Source organism: Callithrix jacchus, chromosome 13 (assembly GCF_049354715.1).
Source record: "Callithrix jacchus isolate 240 chromosome 13, calJac240_pri, whole genome shotgun sequence".
Lineage (NCBI taxonomy): Eukaryota > Metazoa > Chordata > Mammalia > Primates > Cebidae > Callithrix > Callithrix jacchus.
Genome location: NC_133514.1, coordinates 122,309,251 through 122,332,811, shown reverse-complemented (window position 1 = coordinate 122,332,811; position 23,561 = coordinate 122,309,251). Strand labels below are relative to the sequence as shown.

The 23,561-nt window shown below is 44.3% G+C and overlaps 1 long non-coding RNA gene across 1 annotated transcript; it reads right to left on the bottom strand.

The window, feature by feature from the left end:
* Positions 1 to 1,351: 1,351 nt before the first annotated feature.
* On the bottom strand, positions 1,352 to 22,891 carry LOC144579090 (uncharacterized). The gene is made up of 2 exons (XR_013525975.1): positions 22,799 to 22,891; positions 1,352 to 1,472 (listed from the first exon to the last, which is right to left on the bottom strand). It is a non-coding gene; the product is annotated as an uncharacterized LOC144579090 (long non-coding RNA).
* Positions 22,892 to 23,561: the final 670 nt, after the last annotated feature.

Sequence of the window (23,561 nt, the reverse complement as noted above, 5' to 3'; positions counted from 1 at the left end):
ATAAATTTTAATAAATGTAAATAAAATAAAATTTAAATGTTGAATGAATTGTTTTCCCCTGCATTTTGCTATGAAAATGTTGAATGTACTGAAAAGTTGAAATAATGGTTCAGGAACACCATCCCTTAGCTCTTCCAGGTAACATTTGCTTCCTTGCTTTATCACGTCTGTTCAAACTTTCGCCTCTTGACTGATTTTGTTTGTGTTAGCAAACATCAGCACACCATCCCTAAACGCTTCAGCATGGATATCCCACGAATCCAGTATAAAACCACCATCCGCGGCTCTGACATTCAAAGGACTGTGCCTCCCACCACAGAAGGAATGAGCAATATGACCTGGGGAACTTGTCAAGATTGTTTTCAGAGACTCAGGAAAGTGCATGACACTGGAGTCATCAAACCAAAGACGCAACTTGGACCCCAGGACTTACCTAGCAGGCAAGTCACAGCTCATGCAGGTTTATTCTACCAGCCTCTCCTGTATAAGCAGACCACAGACTTGGTGGCAGTATGAGGGTTCATTCCTTGACTCTGGTTGTTCAGCTGGGTTTAAAGGGGAAGATGGCCCAAGGAAGCTTCCCACTCTCTCATCTAGGTCCCCCTATAACCAGCATTGACATTTGTAAGATAATTGTTCAGAACAGAGGGAACCCCGGAGTTGACTGTGGCAGCCACAGGCACCTTTGTGCGAATTAGAAAAGCAGGGTACCCCTGGGTGTGTGCTACCTTCTGGGACCCGGCTGGTCAAGATGAAGGTGCCTTGTGTTTTTCAGTGTCCCTTCCTCTGCCTCTGTGCAGACCCAGCCCCACAGCAGGGCCCTGACCTATGTGAACAGAGTGAGCTGGATTTCAGCTCCCACTTCCCACTCCACTGGCTCTGTGTAAAGCACAAAGTGTGTACAACTATAGTCAGCAGCCCGATGAGTCTACGCACAGAGACAACTGTGCACTTGCACGTGTACAATCTAAGAAACTGCTGAGTTCATCTAAAATGAGTGAGCCACAGAAAAGGAGAGCTTTGGGAACAACTCACATGTACCCTTTCTCTACTTTGTTTTTTGAGGTGGTTTTTTTTTTTTTTTTTCTGTTAGAGACAGGGTCTTACTCTTAGACACAGGATCATAGCTCACCGCAGCCTCAACCTCCTGGGCTCAAGGGATCACCCCACCTCTGCCTCCCAAGTAGCTGGGACTACAGGTATGCGCCACCAATGACTGGCTAAGTTTTTGGGTTTTTTAGAGACAGGGTCTCACTATGCTACCCAGACTGATCTTGAACTCCTGGACTCAAGAAATCCTCCCACCTCAGCTTCCCAAAGTGCTGGAATGAGAGGCGTGAGCCACCACACCAGGTTACTTCTCCCCTTTATTCTACATACGCTCTGTGTAGGTCCACCAGGCGCCAATAATAGTGTCGAACGGACTCCACCGCTGGTCTCCTGAAGCTTAGGTTAGTGGAGGGGAAAGGCATCTGTGAAATAAATACACGATGAAAATATAATTATAAACCTTGGTCAATGCTCCTGAGAATGGAATCTCCATATATGCCTGTGACCCAGAAACGTGATGTAGACCAGTCTCAAAGAAGCAAGGTCTGGGATCAGAGGATAAGTAGACACTGGCAGAGCAGAGCTGTGAGAGGTAGAGAGGGAGTGCGTGCAGCCCCAAAGTGCAGAGGGCAGCCCCAGAGAAGACCTGCACATGAGGGAGCCTCGCACAGCCAGACCAGAACAGCCAAAGTGCAGGCCACAGGAAGATGAGGACCAAGGGGAGGCCAAGCCAGCCTAGAAGGACATTTGGATCTTATTAAGAGCAAGGAGAAGCCAAGGAAGTGTTTTCAGTGGTTGGTTGACAGGATCAGATTTGCATTTGAAATGTACAGCGGGGCTGTCGTATGGAGAAAGGAATGTTGATTGAGGAAGGGAATGAGGCTTAAGAGGAGGTTGCTGGAGCAGTCCTGGTGAAAGATTATGACAGCTGAGAGCTGTTATTAGAGTGGTAGCAGTGAAGATGAAAACAATGGCCAGCCTTGAGAGAAACTTCGGAGGGGAGGAAACCTGCAGTTTTGGCATGGAGAGAAGGAAGCAGCCTCTAGAGGTGAGCACCTGTTTTAGTGGGCTTGCCGGCTTTGGAAATACGCTTGGCTCTTTCTGGTTGTCCTGAGTTGGAAGTGGAAACAATAAGAGCATGGAAAACTGGCAGTCTTTGACTACGTCCTGGCCATTCTGGGCGGATTGCTGCAGAGGCACAGGTCAGAGATCACCTTATACAGTCAGACCATTGTCTGTCTGCACATTCAGCTTGGTCTCCCTTCCGCTTTTAGTCATTCTCTCACTGGAGAGTTTGGACAGTTCAGAGGAGGCTAGAGATCCAGGTCTTCACAGCTTGGGGGTTGTCTGGTTGCCTCCATAGGCAATCATTTCATGAGAATTCTTTTCTTTGTGTTGTTGTAGCACCATGGAGATCATCTGATGACGGAGCGGCTGCACAAAAGCATGGCAGACTCTGCAGAGGAGGCAACCAAGCGTGATGACCACTGTGACGAAACAAGACCGAGTAATAGTTCTCCTAAGATGCTTCTGAGCTGGGAACACCAGTTGCCCATCCCAGGGCAAGAGAACAAATCCCATAGGCCATGAGGATCAGCCTTAAAGAGACAAACGGTTTTTTCCTCATGGCAGTGTATAGTCTCTTCGACTTTGCCTGTTTAATTCATCCAGGTACAGCAAGAAGTATTAGCAGCAGCACAGACGCCATGACTAGCCAACAAGAGCTCTGGAGCAATGTGCTCGTTCATCACCATGTATACCAGTGAGTTGAGACTGGCCTGTTTTCCATCCAGTGCACAGGAGGTGGTGTTCATACTTCTGCCAGAGTAACTAGTAATTTTCTCAAAGTCTCCTCTACTTGTATGATTCCCACTTCTGGGAACACTGGTGGTTTGTATCAACCTATTTTCTCCAGGTATAGTTCCTGAATGATCAGCTGGATGTCCAGTCTTGGTGATTTCTAAAATTAGAGTCTCTGTATACAGACAAGCCTCAGAATTCTATTCCTAAAGTGCATGAGAGGCTGGGTGAGGTGGCTCACACCTGTAATCCCAGAACTTTGAGAGGCCAAGGTGGGCAGATCACCTGAGGTCAGGAGTTCGAGACTAGCCTGGCTAACATGGCAAAAACCCATCTCTACTAAAAATACAAAAATTAAAAAAAGAAAAGAAAAACACAAAATTAGCCAGGTGTGGTGGTGAGTGCCTGTAATTCCAGCTACTGAGGAGGCTGAGGCTGGAGAATCACTTGAACCCTAGAATCAAAAGTTGTAGCTACCCGAGATTGCAGCACTGCACTCCGGCTTGGTCAACCGAGCAAGACTCTGTCTCAACAAATAAATAAATGAATAAATATAAATAAACAACAAAGTTCATGAGAACAATCAGCATCAAAAGCCCTGGACCTAAAGAAAGTAGTATCCAATAGGGGTCCATGGAAACCCAGGTAAAAGGGATCTGTCTGTGACACTAGGTTGGAACCAAGAGTTTACACTAGCTGGGTTATGCTAATTTGGCCTCTGTTGGTATCTTCAAGGTGGCACGTTCATCACTCTATGAAGGTTGTTGAATACAAATTTAGTTTTAGGTCTTTTTGTCCATGTAGGTGCAAGTGGAAACACTATCAGCTGTGATTCTCTATGTCTCAGTTATTAAAACTAGAATTGCCTCAAGGTTTTTATCATTGAAATGTGATGGCATGCCCTGTAGTCAGTAAGACTGAGGGCACTGACTCCTGTCTGGGGTAATCTGAGAATGGTGCTAGACTATTTTCCGATCTACCTATTATCACAAAAGGGAAGAAAAGAGAAAAAAGGGGGTTCATTATGAGTGGACAGCAACAAGGGGCCCATAGAAAATTGGAGGAATTATCATAGGCAAAAGATGAAAACTCAAACAGAAATCAGAGTCTTGGTCCAATGTCTTGAGCAGAATCTTTCCGCTATTTAGCTTGCTCTAAAGGTCTTGAGTCAGACGCCCACTTCCTCAGATGGGCTGCTTCTGGGGAGTCTCTAAATCTTAAGGTCTGCTCTTGGAATAGGCTTCCAGTTGTGTGGTATTCTGGATTGCTTCTTTAGCAAGTTGTGAAATGTGACTGCAGTTTCACTGCTGTGGTTGTGGTTAACGTAGATGGTAAGTCCTTTCCAACAAAATTTAAGAGCAATCTTCTCAGATGTCTCTTCCAACAGACAAAACCTCCAGGTTGAAGATCGTGAAGAAGCTGTTTAGGAAGATGTTAGAAGGGGGCTGTTGAATATTGAACATCACCAGTGTTTTGCTCATCTGGGTGCAAGAGGGCAGAGGCTAGTATCAGAGGTGAAATCCCTAAATGCATTACAAATTGTCTTAGTCCATTCAGGCTGCTATAATAAAATACCAGACTGGGTGGCTTATAAACAACAGAAATTTATTTCTTACAGTTCAGGATGCTGGGAAGTCCAAGATCAGGTAGTGATGGGATTCAGTGTCTGGTGAGGTCCGAGTTCATCATAGAAGGCCATCTTCTCACTATAACCTCACACAGTGGAAGAAGTGATGGGTCTCCCCTGGGCCTCTTTTTATAAAGGCACTAATCCTATCTGTGAGGGCTTCACCCTCATAACTTAATCACTTCCCAAAGACCCCACTCTTAATGCAATCACATTGGGCGTTAGGATTTCAATGTAGGAGTTTTGGTGAGACATTCAGTCTATAGCACCAGTTCAGAGGGTAACTGATATTTCCCTGAAGGAGGGAACCATATGGCCAGAAGGGGAGTGGGAGTACCTTTGGTCAAAGGAGCTCCAGGGTTTATTAAATTTTTCCTACACTTAATTTAAGGATGCTATTGGCTCTCTCAATCTATTCAGAACATGTGGGTAGTGAAGGCAGTGTGGTTTGGGGGTAGGCGGTAACACTTTATAGGGTTCTCCTATAATGGCTTCATAGAGTGTTTGCCTTGGTCACTTGATGTGAAAGCTGAGAGGCTCCAGGTTGGAAACATGAAAGCAAGCAGCTCTTTAGGAACTGTAAAGGCTCTGCTTTCTGGTAAGGAAATATTTTAACCCACCCTGAAAATAGACATGCAATAACTAAAACACCCTCAACTCTCACCGAGGGCAGAAGCAGGTAAAATTCATCTGTATTAGTCCGTTTTTACACTGCTGATAAAGACATACCTGAGACTGGGCAATCTGCAAAGGAAAGAGGTTTATTGGACTCACAGTTCCACACAGCTGGGGAGGCCTCACAATCGTGGTGAAAGGTGAAAGGCACGTCTCATGCGGTAGCAGTGAGAGAGGACAGTCAAGTGAAAAGGGTTTCCCCTTAACAAACCATCAAATCTCATGAGACTTATTCACTACCATGAGAACAGTTTGGGGGAAACCGCCCATGATTCAGTTACCTCCCATGGGGTCCCTCCCACAACATGTGGGAATTGGGGAGAAGAATTGAAGCTGAGATTTCGGTGGGGACACGGAGCCAAACCATATCTCCATCTGAAGAGGCTCACGGGGCTCTTGGGATTGTAGTCCCTGGCCATGTTCCAGCTCTACAGATTTTTTCATGATTATATTGTCAACAGGTCATAACACAAGCCTAAAATAACTTCAACTATCTTTTTAAGTTCTCCCACCAATATTAAGATTGTAACCAATTTATCTCTACCATGAACAGTAGTTTCATTGAGAAATTTAGCCAACATTCATCTGAAATCATCTAGTACCACTAATAAGCCTTGTTGGAAGTGCCAGAGATTATCTGAGCAGCGGTACAACCAGGCTGCTTCCATAACAGTGGATATCTTATAATGGCCTCTTTGGCTCCCTCCGGGGTTTATTCTTTAGATTAGAATCACAGTCTTTGTTAAAACTGTTTGGCATGAGGACCTAGCATTTCCTTTAGTTTCCATGGTGTCTCTTCTGGCCTAGGCCTCAATCTTTTTAATAGAAGAGAGAGAGGCGTCACCTCTTTAGGAAGTAAGAGTCCAGCTAAAAGCTTCGGAATGTGCCCATTTTGGATGGGGATCCCAGTAGAAGTGGGAAACCTCTTCTGTTTCCAAAGCTTCCCACAGGTGTGTGCTGCTCCCAAAGCCCACCTGCTGCCTCTGTGTGCAGCCACTCTGGACTTCCACCGTTTGACAATCTCTAGTAAGCATAGTGAGCGTGGCCATCAGGATTGATTTTACCTAGGAGAGGATGCTCTCCTTAACAAAGAATATAGAGTGGTGATAGCATATCCTACCTGACCACCTCCAGCTTCAGTTTCAAGCTACAGTCCATCCACAAATAGTATTACGTCAGGGTTCCCAATTGAGGTCTCCAGTGAAACTAAAAAATACAGAAGGCTCCCTGGCTGAGGCAGCACTGCCTTGAGGCTCCTTTTCCTTGGCAGGGGTGTGAGAGTAGCAGGATTCAGGGCACTGCAGCATGAACAGTAAGGGGAGAGGGAGAGGAACAGAATCTCCTAAGAGGCAAATTGGCTGGCTGGGAAGTGTGCATTCACAGGCAGAAGCAATGTCTGCGTGGAAGAAGGAACAAGGAGGTCAAATGGGGAGACGAGAACTGTAATATGGTTTGGCTCTGTGTCCCCACTCAAATCTCATCTCAAATTGTAATCCTTGTACGTCATGGGAGGAACCTGGTGGGAGGTGACTGGATCGTGGGTGTGGTTTCCCATGTTGTTCATGTGATAGTGAGGAGGGAGTTCTCACAAGAGTTTCCACTGAGCTCTCTCTTGCTCTCTCCTGCCACCATGAGGTGCTTTGTTTCTCCTTCACCTTCTGCCATAATTGTAAGCTTCCTGAGGCCTCCCCAGCCATGAGGATCTGTGACTCAGTTAAACCACTTTATAAATTACTAGTCTCAGGTAGTATCTTTATAGCAGTGTGAAAATGGACTAATACGAACTGGTTCATCAGAAGCCTCAAAAAGTGTTCAGTGTCAGCTATTGTACTAAGACAAGGAGAATAAGCCTCTGCACCCAGACCAAGGGTAAAGCCACAGTGAATCCAGGGTCTTTGATGGTTCCCAGGAAGTTGAGTAAAAACCCCAAGCGCTTGTGCAGATTGCTCCTGCAAAACAGATCACAGGAAGCTTTGCAGTTAGGGGTGCCAAGGGAAGGGACCGCTGAAGCGCCTTCTTCAGGCTCCGGAGGCCTGTGCAGCTTTATGTTCCCAAAGCAAACTTACTGAGTCCTTAGTCAATTTGCAAAACAAAGTGTTGCAACTTTAGAAGAATGTTGCACTCATTTCAGCATCCAACTAAACCTAGAAATCCTCTCAACTGTCATTCTGTGAGAGATCTAGAATAAACTTGGGTAGTCATTAGTCTGTGAGAACAGAATGCTTTTTCCTCCTTAGATAGGGCATGTCCTAAATAGTAAACTATGTGTTGGCCAAATGGTAATGTGTCTTCTGAAATGTTATGTCCCTTTTCTACTTAGGCTGAGAGAAAGTCAATGGAATCTTTTACACAGGTTTCTTTGTTCTCTGAGAAAAGTAGATCATCTATATATAGTGTCAGAACCAAATCACATGGAAAGTTTGATCTTTTATGTCTTTTTTTTTTGACAGGGTCTCACTGTGTCACCCCGAGTATTTCAGGCTGGAGTGCAGTGGTGCAATCATAGCTCAGCAGACTCAACCTCCGGGACTCAAGTGATCCTTCCACCTGAGCCTCCCAAAGTGCTGGGATTACAAGCACGAATCACTGCACCTGGTCATCTTTTAAGTCTTAATTGAGGACCTGCAAAAAATAGGAAGGGTCATGATTGAGACTCTAAGGCATAAGTGTCCAGGTATATCTTGTCCTACTCAGATGAGGACGAAGGGTACTGAATGTCTCTATATAGGGGCACACTGAAAAAGCAAAGGATCTCTATCATGAAGGCCAGTGACTTCAGGAGAAGTTGATAGCAGGAAGGAGTTTAGCTTAGAAGCCACTGGGAAGTGAGAGAGAACAATTTTGTCGATGGCCTCGAGACCTTGAAAAATCAACATTCTCATCCACTTGGTTCCTTTACCAGCAAGACAGGGGTGTTAAAGGGTTAGTGAGGTGCATGAGATGCCTTCGGATCCAAGGCCTTCAATAACTGGTGTCAGCCCTTTGTTTCTGGCTTCAAGGAATACAGAGGAAGTTTAGGTTACAGCACGGTAGGAGAGTTGTTGAGAAAAGGTAGGGCATCTGGACACAGGGGAGAGGAGGAAGGAATTGATGGAAGTGTGGAAGGAGAGAAACAGTAAAGGATGAGGGACAAAAGGAGAGTTAGGCACAGGGGGACACAGGGCAGGCGGGCGAGGGGCTGTTTAAGCTTGTCAATCAGTCATTAGCATTGGGCAAACAATCTCTTAGCAAAATACTTTTTTATTCGGAATTCATTTGGAGGCCTCTGTATTTATGTGTGGGAAATCTTATTCATTTTCTTCTATAAAGAATCTCTTAACTGAACAATGTTTCTCAAGCCAAATGTTCCCAGAGTTGCCACTGAAGATCCAAGTCACCCTTGGCAAAGTTTTGCCATTTAGAAAGATCAGCATGAGAATTAGGACCATGAAAAGCACAAGTCTTTCCGGAAGAGCAGGGGATTCGGACACGGATGCCCTGTGAGCTGGTGATGGTCAGCAGAGGATTCAGACACGGATGCCCTGTGCCCTGTGAGCTGGTGATGGTCAGCAGGGGATTCAGACATGGATGCCCTGTGAGCTGGTGATGATCAGCAAGGGATTCAGCCACGGATGCCCTGGGAGCTGGTGATGGTCAGCAGAGGATTCAGACACGGATGCCCTGTGCCCTGTGAGCTGGTGATGGTCAGCAGGGGATTCAGACATGGATGCCCTGTGAGCTGGTGATGATCAGCAAGGGATTCAGCCACGGATGCCCTGGGAGCTGGTGATGGTCAGCAGGGGATTCAGACACGGATGCCCTGTGCCCTGTGAGCTGGTGATGGTCAGCAGAGGATTCAGACACGGATGCCCTGTGAGCTGGTGATGGTCAGCAGAAGATTGAGACACAGATACCCTGTGAGCTGGTGATGGTCGACAGGCACATGATGCCAGTGCACAGTGTGTCTCAGACCCTCAACCTGCAGGACAGCCTCCTTGAAACACAGACCCAACACCCTGAACCAGACCCCCAGCCCGAGGCAGAAAACCAGAGAGAATGTTCTAAAAGCCAAGTTCTCAGGACAAAACCCTTGGGTGGCAGAACCTCGCCAGTTTCCCTGCTGATCCACAGCGAAGTTCGTGGATGTGAACAAGGGTCCAGTGAGAGCTGCAGACTGACCTGTCTGTGAGGCTGACCCATGTGCCCCTCATGCTTCTCCTTATTATGATGAACACCGCTTTTTAGAAAGCACTGCACAGAAGAGTAGAGCAATGGATGATGGCCCCGTGATAGAGCAAATGGTAAGCAGGAACGAGGCCTGGCACCAAACTGAGAAGTCCAGGAGGGCGGCAGTGAGGGGCTCAGACTGGGCCTCAGTCACCAGTCAGGTGCCCTGTGAGCTGCAGCATGAAGGCCAGGGTGCCTGGGCAGAGGCGGGGTCTGGATGACAGGCAGTACAGAAAGTATTCTGGAGGAGCCTTTGCATTAACCATGGACATCAGTGAGGATGGCAGAGGCTGCTCACTGGAAGCTGTCACCAAGAAGGCAGCCACTGTCACTGCACGTGGCACAGCCTCAAAACTGGGTGGGGAGGGAAGCGTCCCATTGGAAGATGGGAAGGCTCCAGGTGGGTGTCCCCTGGGTGGAGGCTGTTGTCAGGGGGAAGCTATGGGTGGGCCACCTGGCAGCAGGCATCTTATGGGGTTGGTTTGGGGAGAATATTTGACTTTCTTAGTTGGAAGCAGAGGCAGAAAATTGGGAAGCTGCAGCCACTTCCCATTCCTGAGTCTGGCCAGATGCTGCATAGGATGTGCTTTGACTTTTAAGTTGGGGTACCAAGTTTTGCCATCATAGATGGTCTGCACATTGCCCATTTGTATATTCACCCTCTCGGTGGTGATCCACAGCTATTGCTAAGAGCAATTTCACAGACAGTCCTCCTGCACCAGATGTGGCATAGAGAAGACCTTGAGCGACGTGTACAGGGGGCCTACGACATGTCAAACAATGAAAGCCGTGTGCAGTCTCATCTCCCTCCCCTGCTCTGCCTCTCTGAGGCCCACAAGCCCAGTGTCCCCTCCTCGGCCACAGTGCAACCCACTTGCTCCTGCCCCCTGTTGGCTTCCAGTCTGTGCTCAGATCAAGACGTGAGAAGTTCCTTGGGAGATTCAGGAGCTGGCTGGCGACGCTCTTCTTGGTGGGCCTGTACTTCCAAGGGGCCCAGGAGCCTTTCAGGTCCAAGGGAATGAAGGGGCAATGGCAGGGTGATGGGGAAGGGCCTAAGGCCAGAGAATTGTGGATAATAATTATCTCCGGATTTTGTATGAAAATGAAACAAGATGTCAGGTGTGAATAGCTGAGCAAAGTGGTGGAACTCAGCCAGCAAGGGAGTAACATATCATAATTGTCCATTACTGATTGGAAAACAGCAAAAGAGTCCCAATAATTTACTCTGTTACTGGACCTTACTAGATTGATTATATAGGTAGAGATGGGGAAAATGTGGGGACAAATAGCAATGGATCATGGCAATGTTTGGTTACGGCTGATAAATATCAGACAAATTATAATTTTGAGTTAAAATGATTAGATGAAGACAGAAGCTGTGCTATAATAATTATTTTCAGGTGAAACAGAGCACAGAAGTCATCATTTTAAAGTGTACAATTCAGTGGCATTTAGCACATTCAAAGGGGTCTGCAATCACCACCTCTCTCTAGTTTCAAAACCTTTTCATTGTGCAGAAGAACATTTCATACCCACTAAGTCATGACTCCCCATTCCCCTTCCCCCAGCCCCTGAAAACCACTAATCTTTCTGTCAGTATTTGCCTATTCTGGACATTTCATATAAAAGGGATCATAAAATACATGACCTTTTGTGTCTGTCAGCTTACACTTAGCAAAATGTCTTTGAGGTTCATCCATTTGTAACATAAATCAGTACTTAATTCTTTCCTAAGGCTGAATGATATACAGACCGTATAAGCCACATTTTATTTATCCAGTCATTTATTGATGAACATATTTCTATGTTGTATTAGGCTGTGCTTGCATTGCTATAAAGAAATACCTGAGACTGGGTAATTTATAAAGAGAAGAGGTTTAATTGGCTCATGGTCCTGCAGGCTATACAGGAAGCATAGTACTGGCCTCTGCTCAGCTCACAGGGAGGCCTCAGGAAGCTTACAATCATGGCAGAAGGTGAAGGGAGAGCAGGCATGTCATATGGCAAAAGCAGAAGCAAGCAGGGGAGGTGCTAGATGCTTTTAAATGAACAAATCTCACAAGAACTCACTCACTGTTGTGAAAACAGCACCAAGCCGTGAAGTATTTGCTGCCATGACCCAAACACTTCCCACCAGTCCCCACCTCTAGTATTGAGAATTACAGTTCAACATGAGATTTGGGTGGGAACAAATATCCAAACTATATAATATATTTTACTTTTATAAATAATTCTATTTAAGTGTCTGTAAGGAAATATTTTTGTATTTTATTTCGTGTGTGTGTGTGTGTCACTGCTGGATTATATGGTAGTTTTGTGTTTAATTTTTTGAGGAAATACCGAACTGTTTTCCACAAGGGCTTCACCATTTTTGAATTTCCACCAGCAATGTATGAGCGTTCCTAATTCCCCACATCCTGGTGAACCTCTGCTCTTTTTATTACTGTCACACCATCTTAGTATGAAGTGGTACCCTACTGTGGTTTCAATTAGCATTCCTTAATGACCAGGGATGTTGAACATCTTTTCATGCATTTATTGGCCATTTATATACGTTATTTAGAGAAATGTCTATTCAGATCCTTTGCCCATTTTTAACTTGGGTTGTTTATCTGTTGAGTTGTAAGAGTTCTTTTTATATATTTTAGATTCTAAATACTTACCACTATATGATTTTGCAAATATTTTCCCCAGTTCTGTTTGTCATGTCTTTTTTTTGAGACAGGGTCTCACTGTGTCACCCAGGCTGGAGTGCAGTGGGGTTATCACAGCTCAGTGCAGCCTTGACCTCCTGGGATAAGGTGATCCTCCCACCTCAGCCTTCTAGGTAGATGGAACTACAGGCATGTGCCACCACATTGGCTAATGTTTTGTATTTTTTGTAGAGACCGGATTTCTCCATATTGCCCAGGCTCAGCAGAGAGGTCTCAGTGGAAACTGCCACTTTAAAACCATCAGATCTCATGAGAACTCCCTAACTCTCATGAACTACTTGAGCCCAGGAGGTCTCAACCTCCTGGCTCAAGTGATCTGCCCACCTCAGCCTCCCAAAGTGCTGGGATTACAGGCATGAGCCACCATGCCTGGCACTCATTAACATTCTTCATGTAGAAAAGTTTTTAATTTAATGAAGGCCAATTTATTTATCTTTTCTTTGTTACTCATTATTCATGTTTTGGTGTCAAATCTAAGAATCCATTTCCAAATCCAGAGTCATAGAGTTGGCACCATGTTTTCTTCTAAGAGTCTGGTTTTGTTTTGTTTTAGCTCTTACATTTAAGTGGTGGGTACATTTTGAGTTAATTTCTATACATTGAGTGATGTAGGAATCCAAGTTTATTCTTTTGCATGTGGCTATCCAGTTGTCCCAGCATCATTTGTTGAAGAGACAATTCTTTCTCACATTCAACGTTCTTGACACTCTTGTCAACTGGCCATAAATGTATGGTTTATTTCTGAACTCTCAGTTCTATTCATGGGTCCTTATGTCCACATGCCAGTACCACACTGTTTTCATTATTGACATTTGCAGTAAGTTTTGAGATTGAGAGGTGTGGGTCTTCCAAATCTATTTTTCTTCTTTAATACTGTTTTGGCTATTTGGAGCCCTTTATAATTCTATATGAATCTGAGTATCAGCCTTTCCATTTCTGCAAAAGACATCATTGGACTTTTAGTATGATCGTATTGCATATGTAGATCACCCAGAGAGTACTGCTCTTAAAAAGACTGTTTTTCAGCTGCGTGCAGTGGCTCATACCTGTAATCCCAGCACTTTGGGAGGGGAAGCAGGCAGATCATGAGGTCAGGAGTTTAAGACCGGCCTGACCAACATGGTGAAACCTCCATCTCTACCAAAATTAAAAAAATTAGCCAGGCGTGGTGGCACATACCTGTAATCCCAACTACTGAGGAGGCTGAGGCAAGAGAATAGCTTGAACCCGGGAGGCGGAGGTTGCAGTGAGCCAAGATCACACCACTGCACTTCAGCCCAGGTGACAGAGTAAGACTGTCTTAAAAAAAAAAATGTCTTTCAACATGGGATATCTTTCCATTTATTTAGGTCTTCATATTATTTTGCCAATATTTCATTGTTTTCAGGAGACAAGACGTTCACCTCCATGGTTAAATGTATTCTTAGGCATCCTTTTTTTGAGTAAAATAGAATTGTTTCTTAATTTTATTTTTGGTTGTTCATTGCTGATGTGCAGAAACACAACTGCTTTTTATACATTAATCCTGTACCTTATAACTTTGCTAATTTTTTTTTTTTTTTGAGACAGGGTTTCGCTCTTGTTACCCACGCTGGAGTGCAATGGCGCAATCTTGGCTCACCGTAACCTCCGCCTCCTGTGTTCAGGCAATTCTACTGCCTCAGTCTCCTGGGTAGCTGGGATTACAGGCACGCGCCACCGTGCCCAGCTAATTTTTTGTATTTTTAGTAGAGACGGGGTTTCACCATGTTGACCAGGATGTTCTCAATCTCTCAACCTCATGATCCACCTGTCTCGGCCTCCTAAAGTACTGGAATTACAGGCTTGAGCCACTGCGCCCGGCCAACTTTGCTTAATTTTTTATTAGCTACTGGTTTTTTGGAATTTTCTATATATAGAATCATCTACAAACAGGTAGTTTTACATCTTTCTTTCCAATTTGGATGGGTTTTATTTCTTTTTCTTGACTAATTGCTCTGGATAAGACTTCTAGTACAATGTTAAACACAAGTAGTGAAAGTGAGTATCCTCGCCTTCTTTTTGATCCTTAGGGGAAAGCTTTCAGTCTTTCACCATTGTTTATCATATTAGTTGTGGGTTTTTCACAAATGTCCTTTATGATGTTAAGGAAGTTACCCTCTATTTCCAGCTTGCTGAGTGTTTTTTTAATCAGGAAAAAACATGATTAAATTTTGCCAAGTGCATTATCTGCATATATTGAGATAATCATGTGTGGTTTTTCCCCTCCATTTTATTAATAGGGTATATTACATTCATCGATTTTGTCTGTTGTTTTCTTTTGTTTGTGCTATCTTTGTCTGGCTTTGGTCTCAAGTGATACTGGCCTCATAGAATGCATTAGGAAATGCTCCCTCTTCTTTCATATTTTAGAAGAGTTTGGTAGAATTGGTTTAATTTAAATGTTTGTTATTATTTAAATGTTGGTTACAATTCATCAGTGAAGCTAGCTAGTCTTGGGCTTTCTTTAGGGGAAGCTTTTTGATAATTGATTCAATCTATACTTGCTATTGTTTGAGATTTTTCGATTTCTTCTTGAGTCAGTATTGATCATTTGTATGTTTCTAGGAATTTGTAAATTTCAGCTAGGTTATCTAATGTGTTGGCATATAACTGTTCATAGTAGTCTTTTCTAACCCTTTTTATTTCTCAGGGGTTAGTGGTATTACCCTCTAATCTCTGATTTTGTTTATGTATGCCTTCTTTCTTTTTTTCTTAGGTAGTCTAGTTAAAGACTTGACAATTTTATTAATCTTCTCTAAAAATCAACTTTGGACTTTGTTTATTCTGTTGTTTTTCTGTTCTCCATTTCACTTATCTCTGCTCTAATCTTTATTTTTTTCTTCCTGCTATTGGTTTTAGGTTTAGTTTGTTATTCTCTCTCTAGTTCCTACAGTATGAAGTTGTTGATATGAGATCTTTCTTTTTTTTAATGTGCCATTTACAAAAATAAATTCTCTCCTGAGCACTACTTTTGCTACATCCCATATGTTTTGGTATGCTGTGGTTTGGTTTTGTTTGAGACAGCATTTTGCTTTGTCATCCAGGCTACTGTGCAGTGGCAGAATCAGGGCTCACTGAGGCCTGAACCTCCCTAGGCTCAAGCAATCCTTCTACCTTAGCCTCCCACCCTTCTTGCCAAGGAGCTGGGACTACAGATGTGCACCATTACATCTGGCCAATTTGTGTATTTTTTGTGGAGATGGGATTTTGCCACATTGCCCAGGCTGGTCTTGAACTCTTGGACTCTAGCAATCTGCCTGGCTCAGCTTCCCAAAGTGCTGGGATTATAGGCATGAGCCACTGTGCCCAGCCTGGTTTTGTTTTCATTCATTGCAAAGTATGCTATAATTTTCTGAGTGATTTTTTTTCTTTGACCTATTAGTTGTTTAGGAATGTTGTTTAATTTTCACGTATTTGTAAATTTTCTGGATTCCCTGTGTTATTCATATCTAGATTTATTTTACTATTGGAGGAAATGCTTTGCACGATTTTAGTCTTTTAAAATTTATTTAAAATTATTTTATGGCTTACCATATGTCCTATTCTTAAAATAGTCTCTACACCAAAAACTTTATCCTTTGACAAGAAATATCACCAATTCCTGGGAAAGAGGGAGAATCTGATTTTTTTTAAATTAGCACATTACAATATTCAAAACTTCCAGTTCTCAATAAAAATTTACAAAGTATACAAAGAAACAAAATGTATGGCCCATTCACAGGGGCAATAATCACCAGTAAATATATCCAAGGAAGACAAGATATTGAACTTAATAAACAAAGACTTTTAACTACTCTTAACTGTGCTCAAGATGCTGAAGGAAACCATGGACAAAGAACTAAGGGCAGTCAGAAGAATGATGCATGAACTGTAGGGAATATTAATAAAGAGACAGAAATTATAAAAGGGAACCCAATAAAAGTTCTGAAGCTAAAAAGTACAATCACAGAAATGAAAAATTCAACAGAGAGGAAAAGCAGCAGATTTGATTAAGCAGATGAAAGGATTAGCAAACTTGAATATAAGGCAATTGAAATTATCTGGTCAGAAGAGCAGAGAGAAAACAGAATAAAGAAAAATGAGGCCAGATGCAGTGGCTCATGCCTATAATTCCAGCGCTTTAGGAAGCCAAGGTAGGAGGATCATTTGAGCACAGGAGTTTGAGATGAGCCAGAGCAAGAGAGCAAGGCTCTATCTCTACAAAAAATTTAAAGGTAAATTAGCTTGGCAAGGTGGCATCCAGCTATAGTCCTAGCTATTCAGGAAGCTGAGGTTGGTGAATCACTTAAGCACAGGAGTTTGAGGTTACAGTGAGCTGTGATTGTGCCACTGCACTCCAGCATGGACAATAGAGCAATACCCTGTCTCTACAAAGAAAGAAAAAAAATGGCCAAAAACTTCTCAAATTCGATGAAATACATGAATCTACATTTACAAGAAGCTCAATGAACTCCAAACAGGATAAACACAAAGAGATCCACAATGAGACACATTATAATAAAAATACGAAAAGCCAAAGATAAGGAGAAAATCTTGAATGCAGCAAGAGAAAAGCAACTTGTAACATACAAATGATCTTTATTAATATTAACAGCCAATTTATCGCCAGAAACTATGGAGACCAGAAGCATGGGGTGATATGCTTTACATTACTGAAAGAAAAAAAAACTATCAGGTAGAAATTTTATATCTGGCAAAACTATCCCTCAAAAATGAAGGAGAACTCAAGATATTCCCAGGCAAACAGAAGCTGATGGAATTCATCACTAGCAGACCTTAGCTACAAGAAATGCTAAAGGGAACACAAGGAGAAACAAAAGAAATCTAGATGGTAACTCAATGTTATACAAAGAATTAAAGGTCTCTGGTAAAAGTAAGTATGTAAGTAAACATAAAAGCTAGTATTACTGTGTTGTTAGATTGCAGCTCCAGTTTTTGTGTCCTATGTGATTAAAAGGATAGATGCATAAAACAATAATTTATAAATCCATCTATGCTAATGGTCACACACATATAAATATATAATTAATGGCAACAATAATGCGGATGAAACTGGACAGGAGTAGACTTAATGTGTGCTACTGAAGCTATGTTTGTATCAGTTTAAACTAGATTGGTATAAATTTAGACCCTATCTCTGAAAACACAACCTCAGCTCTCTTGTCCCTTGGGGAGCAATTTGCCCAGACTATAGCAGGGAAGCATAAAGTTCTACAAGCAATGAAGAAACTCTCCCTGCTGACAAAGCCCAGCTTGAGGGAGCTTCAGCACCACCAGCAGGGCAGGAATCAACAGCAGACCCCTCCTTGCCTTGCAAGACACGGAGCAGAGAGAAGAGAACTTGAACAGCTTGCACCCCTCATCTCCTCAGCACCCACAGACACATCTCCAGGGCCCACAGAGCTCTTGTTGGGTCCAGGGATGGCCCCCCACCCCATTCACTCCCATCTCCAAGACCTTCTTCACCACGGCTCACAGCTGGATGCTGCCCTGGAGATATGGATAATTTTAAACACATCACTGTATTAGAAACATCATCTTGGGTACAGGCTAAACACAGACCTGAATGCCCTAAAAAGAAGCCAGTCCTCCAGAAACTTCTTTCTCTGCTTACTGAAGCTCAAGTCCAAGCTCATCCCTGTAAAAGGCCTCACCAGACACAACGAGACGGGTGCAAGCTGCCTGGGGTTCCAGAAGCTTACACTTCACAGCCAGTGGCTACTGGACATCACCTCGGAGGCAGAGCTGGCCCTGACCTGGGCCTCCCCATCTTGGTCAGCAGAGGCCTCCATCCTCCTACCCCATGGGTGCCCTTATCAGTGTCCTGCTGCCCCGCGAGACCACCCAGGACCCCACATGCTCACTCCCAGGCCCTCCTGACCACTGCCCTGGGGAGCAGCCAGGCAGGTGGGAATGTCCAGGGCCAGGCTGTGCTCCCCGCTGCCCCCAACTCCCCTTGGCTGGCCCCAGCCCATGACCTCTGACCTCCACTGCAGCCCAGGGACCTCTGACCTCTGGCTCTGCCAGTATGACCTCTGACTTCTGGTCCAGGGTGACCTCTGACCCAGGCCCTGCTGGGCAGCACCCTCTAGAGAGCCCAGGTCCTAGCAGGCTTGGGGCTCCAGCCAGGCTCTGAGACCAGCTGATCCCACAGACTTTTTTAGGATGAAGAACAAGATGGGGAAGGTAAAGGTGGATGCGGGAGGTGATCCTACAATATTAGCTAGACCTGATTAGAAAACTCTGGAAGTTTTAAAAAGCAGCATTGGGGAGAAACCACTCAAGTGGAGAAGTGGTTCACTTCCTGCCTGTGTGTGTTTTCATTTAACAAAGGGAGAGTTTCATGAGTACAGTGCTCAGAAAGCTTTAATAAGAAGCCTTCCAGACAAAGCAAAACTCACAGTAATGCCCCCATCAGAGTCTGGGAAGATTAAACTGCAAGGAGCAGGCCAGGGGTCCCAAGGCAGAGAGCGGATGTGTGGCAAATGCACCTCCTTCATTCCTTTTTTCTGTGCGTGATGGCTATTTGTCCAGTGTACTTACCTCAATGTCTAACATGTCAAAAATTAAAATAAAAAAATAAATTGTATTAATTTACTAATGTATTTATTTGTAATTTATATTATTTATAATATGTTAGTTATAATTATAATTTGTCATTAATTTAATTAAAAAATAAAAAAATAACCAAATGAGCCATGATGACCCTTCAAAGTGAAGTGCTCAATGTGCACAGCCCTGCAGTCATGTCGTATTTCATCAGATGCCTCAGGTTCTGTGTTCAGGAAACAGAGACGTCTAAGAGAGACGGATCTTATTCCTTCATCTCCTTAGGAAAACACACAATTTAGACATTCACAGACACCAATACCTACACTTTGCCCAATCTAAAAGTAAAGGTGTAGTTTAGAACGTTTGGAGTGATCCTGTTTTATAAATATTCTTCTTATTACAGATCAAGTACACCTAGTCCACAAAAACCGAAATCAAATTTGTGATGTGTGCTGGTCACTAGGGAGAAGAAAAACATGATTCACAGGCAAAGCAGCACCTGTGGAGAGAACGCGACCATTTCCCACAGACATCTAAGTGGTGACAACAGAGACAAAACTCACCAAGGCCCAGCCACCTCCCACCCAGTGTCTGCTGAGAAAGCAAAGAGCTTTACAGACTTGATGCCAAGGACCCAGGACACTCACTGTGGCGTGACCGTCCCCACCAGGTTACTGCAGGGCAGACGTCCACGGCCTGAACCCCGAAGGCCAGTCAGTGAGTCCAGGCCACAGTGCCCAGTGAGGAGCAGGTCTCTGAGAACCCAAGCACCTCAGAGCAGATGTGAGAACCACCACGGAGAGCAGGCCCATCGCACACAAGACGCAAAGAGCCAGAAAATTAGCTCAATGCAGCTTAGGGACAGAAGCGCACCAATCTATAGAGCTGTCCTGCTGCCCACAGGTGCCTTGCATGTGAGTCCTAATAAACTCGCCCACTCGCCAAGCTGGATTCTGCCCTGTCATTCTTTGGCCTCTCCTCTCCTCCCTAGTTTCAGGTTGGGGGGGGCGTGAATGTTACAGCCCCAAGTTTTTCTTGTAACACTAACGATAGCCAGGTTTTCTAGAAAATCCAGGCAAACATTAAAACAAAAAGAGAGGGAGGTTTCCCTCTTCTGCAGCAGGTTATAGGCACTGCAGGACAGGTAGCTATGGGGCGCTAGTGCTGGAGGCCAGGGACCCTCTGCCTATGTGCAGTCAGCACGGAGACGTAAGGGAGAAGGCAGCCAGGACAGGCCAGAAAGAAAAGGTTTCCAACTTCCAGCTGACAGCATTCAGCAAATGCACATAAACGCAAAGAGGGAAGACTGGGGCACAGCTGGCAACACAATCCTCTCAACAAGTCACAAACAGTGACACGAACAGACTCAAGCAGGGGCCTAAAGCGGATCTGAAGCCAGCCATGCAGGACGCAGCACCTGCAGCTCATCTGTTGGAGGGAATGCATACCACGTGCCTTCAGGCTCCCTGGTCCACAGTTCTAACTTGGAGCAAGCTCTGGAAATCTGGAGCTCTTAAATGACAGTGAGACCTGGCCTGATGTGAAGCCAAACATTATCATTTATCCATGTGAACTGTCTGGTATCATGCTGCAAAAGTAGCACATTTGATTATGACATGTGGAGCCTGCAGGGGACAGTGTGTGTACACCAGGCTCTGGTGAGGGAGGATGGGCCTCTGTTATGGACAGAAAGGAGCAACTCCATGAACCCTTTCACTCAGCAGGAGGCCTGCAAAAATCAGTGGGAAGGCCCATCTGACCCTGCTATCCTTTCCTCTGTTCCAACAACCACACAGACGCCAGGGAAACCTCGGCTGTCCCTTTAAGGCACCGGAGGGGGTAAGATCAAGGCACTGGCCCAACCATCAGGACTCACAGATACTAAGCAGGTGCTCCTGCCACTTCAGGATGATACGACTCAAGGTAAGACAGGGTCAGGAGAGCGTGAGGGGTAATAAGGAATACAGAGATAAGCTGAGGACATCCTAACATTTCAGGGCCTTTTAGCACCTTCCAGAGAGGTCCTCAGTGGAAATTTTAGTAAAAGCTACTAAAGTGATATCATTGTATAATTAGAAAACACTTACTGGTAAATTTATCATCATTGCTAGGCTTAGTGCTTCTGAAAACACAATGTAATCTAAAAAAATGCCAAGCTGTCACTGTTTTTTAGAGACAGAGTCTAACTCTGTCAGCCAGGCTGGAGTGCAGTGATGAAATCATGGCTCACTGCAGCTTTGGCCTCTGGGGATCAAGCTACCCTCCCACCTCAGCCTTCTGAGTAGGGACCACAGGCGTGTGCCACCACGCCTGGTTAACTTTTTTATGTTTTGTAGAGATGGGGGTCTTCCTGTGTTGCCCAGGCTGGACCATCAACTTTTTAATAAGACAGCACATGGACACTGACTTGTGTGTTCTTCCAAGCATTTGTCAGAGGATGTAAACCAGAGCAACTCCATCTTGATTAGGGCCTGGGTAAAGTAAGGCTAAGACTTGCTGGGCGGCATTCCCAGGAAGTTAAGGCATTCTCAGTCACAGCATGAAATAGGAGGTCAGCACAAGACACAGGTCATAAAGATCTAGCTAATAAAACAGGTTGCAGTAAAGAAACCTAAAACCCACCAAAACCAAGATGGCAGTGAGACTGACCTTTGGTCATCCTCACTCCTGCACTCCTATCAGCGCCATGACAGTTTACAAATGCCATAGCAACATCAGCAAGTAACTCTATATGCTCTACAAAGGTGGGGGTGGGGGGAAAACATGAATAGTCCACATAAAAATAGGTGACCAGCAGCTCTCAGGGCTGCTCTGCCCATGCAGTAGCCATTCTCTATCCCTTTGCTTCCCTAACAAACTTGCTTTCACTTTACTCTGTGGACTTGCCCTGAATTCTTTCTTGTGTGAGATCCAAACACCCTCTCGTAGAGTCTAGATCCAGACCCCCTTTCCAGTAACATCTCTCTGGTGACCACAGAAGGAATGATACTAAGGAAACCTTTGGCCCAAAGGCTAACTTTGGGTGAGTGGTAGGGTCCAGAAACATTCTTCTGGAGAACCACGGAAGGACAATACTGAGGAGACCCCCAACCCAAAGGAAATGGACTGCAGCAATGTTTGGCCAACTTTGGGCAAGTGGTGGGGTACCCGGCTAATGGATGGGATTGCATTAGAGGCCCAACTTAGGGGAGTTAGAGTCTCTCTTAAGACAGAGAGGGTTAAAGGCCCCTCTTAATAAAAGGCAAGGAAGCTTGACCAAACTTGGGTTTCAAGCCCAATGTAGGAAGGTTAGAGTCCTGCCTAAAACTTAAGGGATTAGAGGCTGTTCTTAGTAAAGTCCCTTTTGGCTAAGAAGGGGTTTGGCACTAGGGGATGTTAACTGCTATTCTCTTTGGATTAATCTGTCTTGAACTCTGTGCTAATGGCGATGGGTGACAGAATCAGGCATGTACAGGACAGTGGGACATGGGGAGCTTTTTTCTCCCCAAAAGAGAAACTTGAGAGCTGATGGGACTATTGGAAAAGATCCTTTCACAACTGACAAGCAGCCACCTGAATGCTTCAATGTCACTGCAATGAGTGGATCCTTCTCTGGCCTCCCTGAGCTCTTCGTCTTCCCCAGCCGGCCACAGGCAATGCTTTCTTCTCTTTCCTCTCTCTCCTTCCTGTTTCCTATCTTTTCTGTTACTGAGGATGATCATCTTGTCCGGAAAACACAAGGTGAAACTCCTGGTCAGAGGCTGGATTAACAATGATGGGGCCCAACTGGGGGCAAGTTTGAAGTTTGCCAGTTTGACATTGAGTGCTAAGCAGAGTGGCTTCTGTCTATGTTTTGTCACATGTATTTTGCTCTGGTCAGAGCAGAAAAGATAATTTTCCTTTATGATGCAGCTTGACACCCAGGGCTGTGATGGAGCCAGCCCAGTCACTAATTTCTCTCAGGGAAAGGGACCCAGAAGCTTTTCCTGGATGCTGGGTTCACTCTTTCTCTCTGTGTGAAAACCAGTTGAGTGAATGGGGAAAAAAATTATTGTTTATCTCCTACGTAAAGTTTTGATTAATGGGAAAGAAGATTCATGAGGCTAATCTTCAGCTATAGTGAATCTGGTGTGCTTTGTGTCTTTCTGTATTGTTCTGTCATAATGAGGGGTACCTTAGGACAGAATGTGGGCCTAGGACTCCTGTAAGCCCGCTGTTCAAGATGGCCCAGCAAACTGGTCGGTTGTAAACGTTGTTGCAGGTCCCTGGAAAAAAAAAAAAAAACCTGGATGAGATTTCCCCCTTGTCTTGTATGTCTTTGAGAGCTCGCCCTTGTAACCATGTGGCTGTCCTTTCTTTTTTCACAATGGTGGCCCAGGTTTAAGGTCCACTTCCTGTCTTAGGGGATGAGTCCTTTATCGTTTATTTATATGTGTTGTGTGTGTAATATAAAAGAGTTTTGATTAATTAGTTTAATAACAATAAATGCTTAAATCAAATATTTTGTCAGAAAAGTAAAAAGTGTAATGATTTTTATTTAGTTCATGTGACTTAAGTAATCTTCAGGAAATAAAAACTGTTTTAAAGATTATTCATAAAGACATTTGGTCTAAATTAGGCAGTTCGGATATTAAGTTTACTAAACGCTTTAAGGTCATAAACTGCTTCTTTGACTTTTGAAAATTGTTCAATTTACCTACCTTGGAGAGATTAGATTGACTCTAGATAAGGCATGGTGACTCGTGGAGAGCCACACCCCTAGCTATGCTGGAGAGTCTGCCCTTATCTCACTTCTGTCTGGTGGGTCCTAGGCTAGGCTCCACATCTGGTATATAATTAAAATCCCTTACTTACCAAGGTTTTTCCCAAAAGTAAAAGTTGCTAAGAGTTAACATTTTATTTGAGACTATACAAGAAACGGTTCTACACCCATGATG